Source organism: Herpailurus yagouaroundi, unplaced genomic scaffold, assembly GCF_014898765.1.
Source record: "Herpailurus yagouaroundi ecotype Mexico unplaced genomic scaffold, PumYag 198, whole genome shotgun sequence".
Lineage (NCBI taxonomy): Eukaryota > Metazoa > Chordata > Mammalia > Carnivora > Felidae > Herpailurus > Herpailurus yagouaroundi.
The window spans coordinates 3,582,719-3,593,905 of NW_024412429.1; the positions used below are offsets into that span (position 1 = coordinate 3,582,719).

The window sequence follows — 11,187 nt, forward strand, 5'->3', positions numbered from 1 at the left end:
GGAGCCTGGCGCCTGCTGCGGGTTCTGTGTCTCCTTCTCTCTGCCCCTCCCTCGCTTGTGCTCAGTCTCTCTCTCTCTCAAAAATAAATAAACGTTACAAAAAATAGTAAAACCTTATTGTTTGGCTAGACAGATAGGGCAGAAAAATAGGAAATGAATAGCAATATAAAATATTTGAACAAAATCCCCAAAATACAAGACCTCTCACAGTGGGATTTTCAGGAGAAAAACATTTTGGCGATGTCTTTAAGGAAAGAAGAAACAGGTGAGCCGATGGCCCTCTGGAGAGTGGCTGACCAATAGTGTGAATACTGGGCTGGGGGGGGGGGAGGGACCCCGGACACGCCGTCCTCCAGTAACTGTGCAAACGTCCCAGCTGCTAATGAGCGCTGACTGTGTCCTACAAATCCTGATCACATATGGGTCAGTGAGTCACCAGATTTCAGACCAAGCCTTGTGTTCGTCTGTGGCCAATTTTTGGCATAAACAATTTCCTTTATTCTCATTCCCAGACTTTAAAAGTTTTTGTCATTGCTGGAATAGGTTCCTTTTTTCTTTTTTTTTCCCTCCTTCCCCTTTTCTTTGTCCTTTTCCTTCCTTGCTCCTTTCCTTCCTTCTTACTCTCTGTTGTGTGCAAGACCTTGGGGGAATCTCCATGTCTGAAACATTCGCAGCAGGAGTGTGGGACACCCGCTGTTGGGGAGAGAGGGACACTGTCCCCAGAGCTGGCTGAGAAAGCTGAATGTAGGCCACGTAGAAAAGGGTGCTAATTGTTTGCCTGAGAACAATTATGGGTGAGTGACAGAGCTTTTCCCAGTCTAAAGTGACAGAAGAAAAAGAATGCATAGTGACATTTTCACAGAGTGATACTTACAGACTAGCAGTTGCTGTATGTCTGTGTTCTAATTCACTGAATTTGCAAGGATCCATCGTGTGATGTGACTGTAAAACATAGTTACAGAACAGGTTTACAAAACTGGAAATTGGCTTTCTCGTGTCTCCCCCAGCCCCACCATCTTTTCTTTAAAATGTTTCTGAACTCGAAACATCTGGTAACCACTGATCGTGAGTGGTAATGAACCTTTAAAAAGGTGTTATTTAGAAAGGCCACACGCTGGATTTCCACGAGGGGTGGAAGCAGATGGTCATTGACTAGGCACACAGCTACTTCCGGTCACTGACCATAGTTCTGGCCACACAGCGGATGTATTGTTTAAATATTTATAGGGGCGTCTGGGTGGCTCAGTCGGTTAAGCATCCGACTGTAGATTTTGGCCCAGGTCGTGATCTCGCAGTTCCTGAGTTCGGGCCCCATATTGGGCCCCATGCCGGTAGTGTGGAGCCTGCTTAGAATTCTTCCTCTCTGCCCCTCCCCAGCTCTCTCTTTCTCTCTCTCAAAGTTAATATATAAACTTTAAAGAGAAAGTTAAAAAAATGAACAAAATATTGATATGATAGTTTACATCTCATTTTTCTTTGAAAAAAATGATATTTTGTTAACTGCTGTATTAATTATAGCAGACATAATATGCATATGGCTTATAATTACATATTAATTATTCGCATCAAAACACCAAGCTTTTTATGTTTATAATAACGGAGCCTGCTTTTTTAATCTATTTTTTTTTTAATTTTTTTTTTAACGTTTATTTATTTTTGAGACAGAGAGAGACAGAGCATGAACGGGGGAGGGTCAGAGAGAGAGGGAGACACAGAATCTGAAACAGGCTCCAGGCTCTGAGCAGTCAGCACAGAGCCCGACGCGGGGCTCGAACTCACATACCGCGAGATCGTGACCTGAGCCGAAGTCGGACGCTTAACCGACTAAGCCACCCAGGCGCCCCTTTAATCTGCTATTTTTAAGCATCTAGTTGTGACATGATATCTTAACCTCATGTTGACCATTTTGAATCTAAAGAAAAAGCCAGAGGCGCCTGGGTGGCTCAGTTGGTTAAGTGTCCGACTCTTGGTTTCAGCTCAGGTCATGATCTCACAGTCTGTGGGATCAAGCCCCACGGCAGGCTCTGTGCTGAGAGCACAGAGGCTGCTTGGGATTGTCTCTCTCCTTCTCTCTCTGCCCCTCCCCTGCATTCTCTCTTTCTCTCTCTCTCTCTCTACATCAATAAAGAAACATTTTAAAAAATAACAACAAAAAAGAAAAAAACCAGACTCATATATCAAGCAAAACTGAGGGGAAATTGAAAAACATTCTTACAAAATTATGAAGGACCCAGCAGAGATCTTGCCGGTGACCCGCTGACAGAGTAAAGAATATTAACTGATGGGGGAATTATTATCTGATACCGTTCCCCTGACTTCCCAAGGTCATTACTTGACTTACTTCGTGTGTGTGAATTTCTGGGGCATTTACATTTTCTAGCTGCAGTGGGAAATGTAACGTCCCTTCTTACCTTCCTGTGTTTTCAGTCATCTCTATGAGATTGAGTGTAAACTTTCTGGGGCAGACCAGAAGTGGGCTTTGAGGCCAACTGGCCCCATGCAGATCCCAAACCCACAACCTCCCAAACCCTGGGCCCCTGCCCCGTGGCTTGCCAGCTGTGGGACCTGGGACAAGTCCCTAAATTTCTGTGAACTCAATGATCTCACCTTTAAAATGATCATGATAATGCCCGTTTTAAAGGATTAGATAAAAATGGGGCACAATCAGAGGGCACAAGTGTTAGCCCTTAATCTCCCTCCAGTCTGGGAGGCCCCCCTATTTTATTCTTTTGAATGCATCCAGCAAGATGCTTAGCACACACGCTTCCCTCAGTCATCGTTCAATAATATTTATTGGAAACCGGTGAGCAGGTATAATGAGCGAAGCATGGGGAGGAGATCAACAAACCTGGCCCAGGCCAACTAAACAGCCGTGTGATGTAGGAAACGTACCCAGGCCTTAACTTTCTCATCTTTAAAGTGGGGCAGTCTAATGAATAATTGCTTGAAGTAGAAAGGGAAGGATGCCGGAAGGGAAGAAGGTAGAGGAAGAAGGAGGAAGGAAGCCAAGGTTGAAATAAATGCTTTCGGTGAACCGTGAGTCCTGAGAAGACAAAAGCCATGCGTGTTTCTAATCCAGAACGTGGCCACAGAGAAGAGTTAATTCATATGGAACCGTTTGCTTCTAAGTTAGGTTTCATCATTCAAAATAAAGGAAAGAAACATTAGAATACGTTTTTCTAAAGGGAGCAGCGTGATGGTGCGAACCAATGCCCTTGGGAAATCCAGTGGCCGCGTCTGGCACAAAGGCAAAGCCACGGATCACCTGACCGTGTCCACGGCAGGCTTGAGCTTGGAGAAGCACTGGGCACGCCGGGAGCGCTCATGAAATGTCAGTTATGATGACGGTACTAATAATTACAACATCAGTTGTACATATTTTATATATATAGTTAGACTTATAATACCAGCGTCATTACCATCACCCTGCTGGCTGGGATACACAAACACTCTCATTCTATTAAATATACAGTGCATCGTAAATTGCCCCTTTATATGTAATAAGACGCCTCCTGGAAATAAAGTTTGAGTAGAGAGCACTTAGGAACCTTAGAACTTCACAGTAAAGAACTGGATGAAAAGTGCCCACCGACAAAGCAAAGAAACAAGTTCGAACCTTGTAGAGTCAGTAGCAGATGGGGCGCCGAAGGATGGTGACGGATATCCAGGGGGGAAGCGCAATCCTCGCGCATGTTTTTTCTTTAACGCTGGCATTGGCGCAGCAGCCAATTCCACGTTTGGGAGCAACTAGCTTGGAAATGAGTTTCGAGGGATCAGCAGGCGGAGGTGCGAGCCGGGAGTTCTCCCCGCGGCCGCAGGGAGGGGCCCAGGGACCGGCTGGGGGACTGGCTGGCTTTCTGCTCATTTGCTCGGGGCTGGGAGACAGTGGAGGAAGAATGAATGAAATCACAATTAAACTCCAGCCAGGGATAGGAAGCGTGTGCTGCTGCGGCCCAGGGCCTCTGCTGCGCCCCCTTGGAGCTCCTCTGTGCCGCACTGTCCCCTGCGCCTGGCTGGAGGGCCTGTGCTGATAGAAACTTCGGGAACATCAATCTGCGGTTATGCCCGAGTCTCATCACAGCGCTCATGGAAGATGGAAACACGCCGCCAGCTCTGCTTCCCTGCAAAGCCCAACCCCCAGAAATGACGTCAGACTCCCCGGGTGGCGTGTCCAGCCTCCCGTCCAGTCCCCCAAGGATTTCTTCTCTGTGATCCTTGAAAAAGAAAGTTTATCGGCCATGCGATCCCTCGCCACTGTGAAGCTGGAGCCCCCGGAGATGCTGAGAAGGCGTCCAGGGAGCTGTGGGTGCGCGTCTGGCCACGGGATGAAGAACCACGGAGACCCAGAGCATCCTGGCCGCCGCAGAGAAGGCTGGCGCCTCTACAGAACCCGCCCGGGGACTTCTGGAGACGATCTCGACACCAAAGGTGAAGAGGGAGCTGGAGGAGACCGAGAGGCAGCCCGCAAATACGGGGCCTTTGGGCTGCCCGTCCGCCTGGCACATGTGGACGGCCAAAGCCATGTGCTGTTGGGCTCGGCCTGGATGGAACACTGGGACACCGGCCGGGAGAGAAGCCATAAACGCCAGACTTTAAGGATGGGCAAGGGGAAACAAACTACCGCAATCAAACAGCAGACCGTGTGCTTACCCTTCTTCCACCTTGTGACGCTAGGAGTCTGGTTTCCCTGTCTGACGGAGGCTCCTTTGTGGCCCTGGGGACGCCGGGGAGGGGGCTGTGTGGGACGCCCTCTGCCTTTAGTCTCATGGCTGCTCTTCCTTCCGTGCCTCACAGATGCCTTGCAAGAGCCCCAAGCTCTGCGTCCCCTAGAATAAGCCTAATGCCATCAGGCGTAAAAAATATATCACACCCCGAGATGAGAAAGCTTTGTGACTGGGCAACTCTTGCTGTATCGACTGTACATGGAAAGAGAAGGAAGTAAAATAACTTAAGGGGTGTCTTGTCTTTGGTCCTTAAAAACAAAACATTTCTAGAGAAGAGTCATGGGGTTAGATCGCATACGATTCATTCTAGAATCAGAACCCCTTTAGGTTCAAAAATAAAAAACTGAAATTAGGGGCGCCTGGGTGGCACAGTCGGTTAAGCGTCCGACTTCAGCTCAGGTCACGATCTCGCGGTCCGTGGGTTCGAGCCCCGCGTCGGGCTCTGGGCTGATGGCTCGGAGCCTGGAGCCTGTTTCCGATTCTGTGTCTCCCTTTCTCTCTGCCCCTCCCCCGTTCATGCTCTGTCTCTCTCTGTCTCAAAAATAAATAAACGTTAAAAAAAAATTTTTTTAAAAACCCCTGAAATTAGCATTGGTTAGACACGTTGATTTTTATCAATATGTGCAATTGAGCACAAAATGATTTTATATGAGGCGAAACAGAAACAGTAGTTCTTCCCAGATGTGGTTTAGAGCTCACCTTTCAGCCCACCTCAAGTATAGTTTAGTAAACATGAAAAAGATGAGAGTAGAAAAGTAATTAAAGCCACCACAGAGGCCCAGGGACCTACATGATCTGGGCACTTCACAAACTGCTCTGGGTGTAATTTTCCACACTTTCAGTGAGGAGATTGGACTAGGTCACCTTCAGGGAAGGTCTTTTCAGATGTGGCTATTTCATGATCTATCCGATAGGTGAAGAACTCTGCCGGCTGCAAATGGTCTTTGGAAACCCATGAACAAGGCGATGCGTTGTGGCATGCTGATCCCTAATACTCTTTTCTTCACCTTGGGAGTGGGTTTGCGCCTTTGGGGCCACGTTGTCACAGAGCGGAAGGAGACAAACCGAGGTCTTAGAGAGCCCGTCGCTTCTCTCCTTGCGAAAAAGGCAACGCACCATGTGCCCGGCCCCAGTGAGGGATGGTTTGGCCCTGAAAAGTGGGCAGGTCCTCGCTTGGCCGGACCCCATCCTCTCATGCCAAGTGAGAATCCGTGGATTCAAGATGTCCCCGCACCTTTATTCCTTGCATTGCATTTGTCATGCGTCACGACGCTCACCTCTGTCAGGAAGTAGCCTGGGACACTTGAATACCATCTAAGGTTATTAAAAACACCCCAAAGTCTGCATGAAACACTTTGTTCTGTGTCCCATCTTCTTTCTAAAATGTATTTTTGGACATGTCCCAAAAAGTTTCCCCCCCTTCACCTGGGCAGAACTGCCCGAATGACGAGGTCTCACAACCGCTGCGGGCATCACGGGATTGTCCCCGTCTCGAGAAGCGGGCACGGGGTTCCCAGGGCCCCTTTCTCTCGCCAGCGGCCAGCACACCGTGGGCATCACATCACACCGTCTGCTCAGACATCTGCACTTACAGCAACTTAAGCCTGTCTGGTATCTTTTCATTTTGCTGTAAGTAAATGAATGTTTTCCAAACCTCACGACATGGTAAGGGGAAGTCGCACCAGACTTCAAGGCAACAAATGCCATGCCTCACTAGAATAAGGGACTGAGGTGCAGACCTTGAGTAAACCAGATCGGGCAACAAGGTTGGCGATGCACGAAACTTCTGAAAGAGCCTTGTCAAAGAAACAATACACATGAAGGTTCAATTTCCTGCCATTTTTTAGGGATTTTTCCTCTGGAGAACTACAAATGCGCCTGAAAATGATTAGAAACCAGGGGCGCCTGGGTGGCTCAGTTGGTTGAGCGTCCAGCTTCAGTTCAGGTCATGACCTCTCGGTTCATGGTTTCGAGCCCCGTGTTGGGCTCTGTGCTGAGAGCTTGGAGCCTGGAATCTGCTTCCCATTCTGTGTCTCCCTCTCTCTCTGCTCCTCCCCTGCTTGTGTGCCCTCTCTCTCAAAAATAAATAAACATTAAAAAAAATTAGAAATCAAAATAAGCATATCATTTTTTCAGAAGAAAAATCAACCTTATAAACTTGCTAATTCCCTTTAAATTATTTTATAAATCAGTATTCCAATAAACATATGAAAATTATTTTTATTTATTATTTTTTTAATTTTTTTTAACGTTTATATTTATTTTTGAGACAGAGACAGAGCATGAACGGGGGAGGGGCAGAGAGAGAGGGAGACACAGAATCGGAAGCAGGCTCCAGGCTCTGAGCCATCAGCCCAGAGCCCGACGCGGGGCTCGAACTCACGGACCGCGAGATCGTGACCTGAGCCGAAGTCGGCCGCTTAACCGACTGAGCCACCCAGGCGCCCCTGAAAATTATTTTTAAGAAGATAAGGTGATTCTAAAGCTCACATGGCAAAATTAATACATTGAAAGTTGCCCTACAGAAATAAAACCTCCGTAATTAAAACCACGATAAAGGCATATGATACACCTAATTCAGTGCAGGAGAATAGAAAGTCCAGAAGTAGGCCCAAACACATGAGAGAATTTTGTATCCCCTGAATGGACTGGTCAATAAATGGTATCAGAAAATATTGCTGGGGCGCCTGGCTGGCTCACTCAGTTAAGCATCCGACTTCAGCTCAGGTCATGTTCTCTCGGTTCGTGGTTTCGAGCCCCACGTAAGGCTCCGTGCTGACAGCTTGGAGTCTGGAACCTGCTTCGCATTCTGTGTCTCCCTCTCTCTGCTCCTCCCCCACTCACACTCTGTCTCTCTCTCTCAAGAATAAATATGTTTTAAAAAATTTTTAAAGAAAATATTGTTGCCATCTAGAAAAAACCCGTACATGGATCTATATTTCATGCTGCACCTCAGGATAAATCCCAAATGAATAAAAGATTTAAATTAAAAAAAAAAGTCATCAAAACTCTAGAAGAAATATAAGAATTCTTTTATAAATGCAGCAAAGTAATGGCCTTTCTAACTGTATTTGAAAATTCAGAAGGCATGATTCCAAAACCAGACAGAGACCCCACTGAAAAGGAGAACTATAGACCAATTTCCCTGATGAACATGGATGCAAAAATCCTCAACAAGATATTAGCCAACCGGATCCAACAATACATTAAAAAAATTATTCACCACAACCAAGTGGGATTTTTACCTGGGATGTAGGGCTGGTTCAATATCCACAAAACAATTAATGTGATTCATCACATCAATAAAAGAAAGGACAAGAACCATATGATCCTCTCAGTAGATGCAGAGAAAGCATTTGACAAAATACTGCATTCTTTCTTGATAAAAACCCTCAAGAAAGTAGGAATAGAAGGATCATACCTCAAGATGATAAAAACCATATACGAGCAAGCCAACGCTAATATCATCCTAAATGGGGAAAAATTGAGAGCTTTCCCCTAAGGTCAGGAACAAGACAGGGATGTCCACTCTCGACACTGTTATTCAACATAGTATTGGAAGGCTTGGCACTCTGCAATCAGATGACACAAAGAAATAAATGGCATCCAAATCGGCCAGGAGGAAGTAAAACTTTCACTCTTCACAGATGACATGATACTCTATATGGAAAACCCAAAAGATTCCACCAAAAAACTTCTAGAACTGATTCATGAATTCAGCAAAGTTGCAGGATAGAAAATCAATGCACAGAAATCAGTTGCATTCCTATACACCAACAATGAAGCGACAGAAAGAGAAATCAAGGAATTGATCCCATTTACAGTTGCACCAAAAACCATAAAATACCTAGGAATAAATCTAACCAAAGAGGTGAAAAATCTATACACTGAAAACCATAGAAAGCTTATGAAAGAAATTGAAGAAGACACAAAGAAATGGAAAAAGATTCCATGCTCCTGGATAGGAAGAACAAATATCGGTAAGATGTCGATACTACCCAAAGCAATCTACATATTCAATCCTATCAAAGTAACACCACATTCTTCACAGAGCTAGAACAAATAATCCTAAAATTTGTATGGAACCAGAAAAGACCCTGAATAGCCAAAGCAATCTTGAAAAAGGAAACCAAAGCAGGAGGCATCACAATCCCAGACCTCAAGCTATACTACAAAGCTGTAATCATCAAGACAGTACGGTACTGGCACAAGAACAGACACTCAGATCAATGGAACAGAATAGAGAACCCAGAAATGGACCCACAAACATATGGGAAACTAATCTTTGAAAAAGCAGGAAGAATATCCAATGGAATAAAGACAGTCTCTTCAGCAAGTGGTGCTGGGAAAACTGGACAGCAAAATGCAGAAGAATGAACCTGGACCACTTTCTTACGCCAAACACAAAAATAAACTCAAAGTGGATGAAAGACCTCAATGTAAGACAGGAAGCCATCAAAATCCTCGAGGAGAAAGCAGGCAAAAACCTCTTTGATCTTGCCCGCAGCAACTTCTTACTCAACATGTCTCCAGAGGCAAGGGAAACAAAAGCAAACATGAACTACTGGGACCTCATCAAAATAAAAACCTTCTGCACAGTGAAGGAAACAATCAGCAAAACTAAAAGGCAACCGACAGAATGGGAGAAGATATTTGCAAATGACATATCAGATAAAGGGTTAGTATCCAAAATCTACAAAGAACTCAAACTCAACACCTAAAAAACAAATAATTTGGTGAAGAAATGGGCAAAAGACATGAATAGACACTTCTCCAAGGAAGACATGCAGATGGCCAACCGACACATGAAAACATGCTCCACATCACTCATCATCAGGGAAATACAGATCAAAACCACAATGAGATACCACCTGACACCTGTCAGAATGGCTAACATGAACAACTCGGGCAACAACAGAGGTTGGCGAGGATACAGAGAAAGAGGATCTCTTTTGCATTGCTAGTGGGAATGTAAGCTGGTGCAGCCACTCTGGAGAACAGTATGGAGGTTCGTCAAAAAACTAAAACTAGAACTACCCTACGACCCAGCAATTGCATTACTAGACATTTATCCAAGGGATACAGGTGTGCTGTTTCGAAGGGACACATGCAACCCCCATGTTTATAGCAGCACTATCGACAATAGCCAAAGTATGGAAAGAGCCCCAATGTCCATTGATGGATGAGTGGAGAAAGAAAATGTGGTTTATATATACAATGGAGTATTACTCAGCAATCAAAAGGAATGAAATCTTGCCATTGGCAACTATGTGGATGGAACTGGAGGGTATTATGCTAAGTGAAATTAGTCAGAGAAAGACAAAAATCATATGACTTCATTCATAGGAGGACTCTAAGAGGCAAAACAGATGAACATAAGGGAAGGGAAACAAAAATAATATAAAACCAAGGAGAGGGACAAAACAAAAGAAACTCATAAATCTGGAGAACAAACTGAGGGTTGCTGGAGGGGTTGTGGGAGGGGGGATGGGCTAAATGGGTAAGGGGCATTAAGGAATTTACTCCTGAAATCATTGCTTCACTATTACTAACTGATTTGGATGTAAATCTTAAAAAATAAAAAAATAAAGTTAAATTATATTAAAAAAAAGAAGAGGCATGAAAGGTATGATTGATATATTTAACTTTGTTTAAAAAGAGAACTCGTCCAATACACCATAAACAAAGTAAAACAGAAAGGAAAAAATGGAAAAGAAATTGGTAACTCCCATAAGACAACAAGAAAAATACTGATATATTAACAAGAAGGGAGGGGCACAAAAGACATGAACACTGAATTCACAGAAAAGGAAATAAGAGTGACCCATAAACATATGAACAGTGCTCAGCCTCCCCACTGAGATACCATTTGTCACGTACAACTTGAAAAAAACAAGGTTTTAAGAAAATGGGCATAGTCCTATATTGCCAGCAAAGAACGGTCTGGCCACATCCATCAAAAGTACAAAGATGTATGATGCTTTGAATAGCTTCATTTTTTACCTGTTTTTTTTTTAAGTTTATTTATTTTGAAAGAGACACCATGAGTGGGGGAGGAGCAGTGAGAGGGGGAGAGAGAGAGAGAGAGAGAGAGAGAGAGAGAATCCCAAGGAGGCTCCACACTGTCAGTGCAGAGCCCTGCTCAGGGCTCGAACTCACGAACCATGAGATCATGACCTGAGCCGAAATCAAGAGTCAGACACAACCGACCACGCCACCCAGGAGCCCCTGAGTAGCTTTAAACCACCTGCCGCATGTGCCAATTCACTGTGACGTTGTCCCCAGCAGCAGAGACTAGAAACAACCTAAATGCCCACCAGGGTGGAACTGAAAGTTTGCTCTGTCCATCCACCTGCCCCTCCCCATTGTTACAAAAGGAGTGAAGTCTACATATTGAATCGGAAAGATCTCAAAGATGTGTTATTACGAGACAAATCTACAGTGCTCAACTTTGTGTTGTAAC

General features: G+C 44.9%; 1 pseudogene; it reads left to right on the forward strand.

The window, feature by feature from the left end:
* The first annotated feature begins 3,196 nt into the window (after nt 1–3,196).
* On the forward strand, nt 3,197–5,076 carry LOC121013492 (glutathione S-transferase kappa 1-like; annotated as a pseudogene).
* Nucleotides 5,077–11,187: the final 6,111 nt, after the last annotated feature.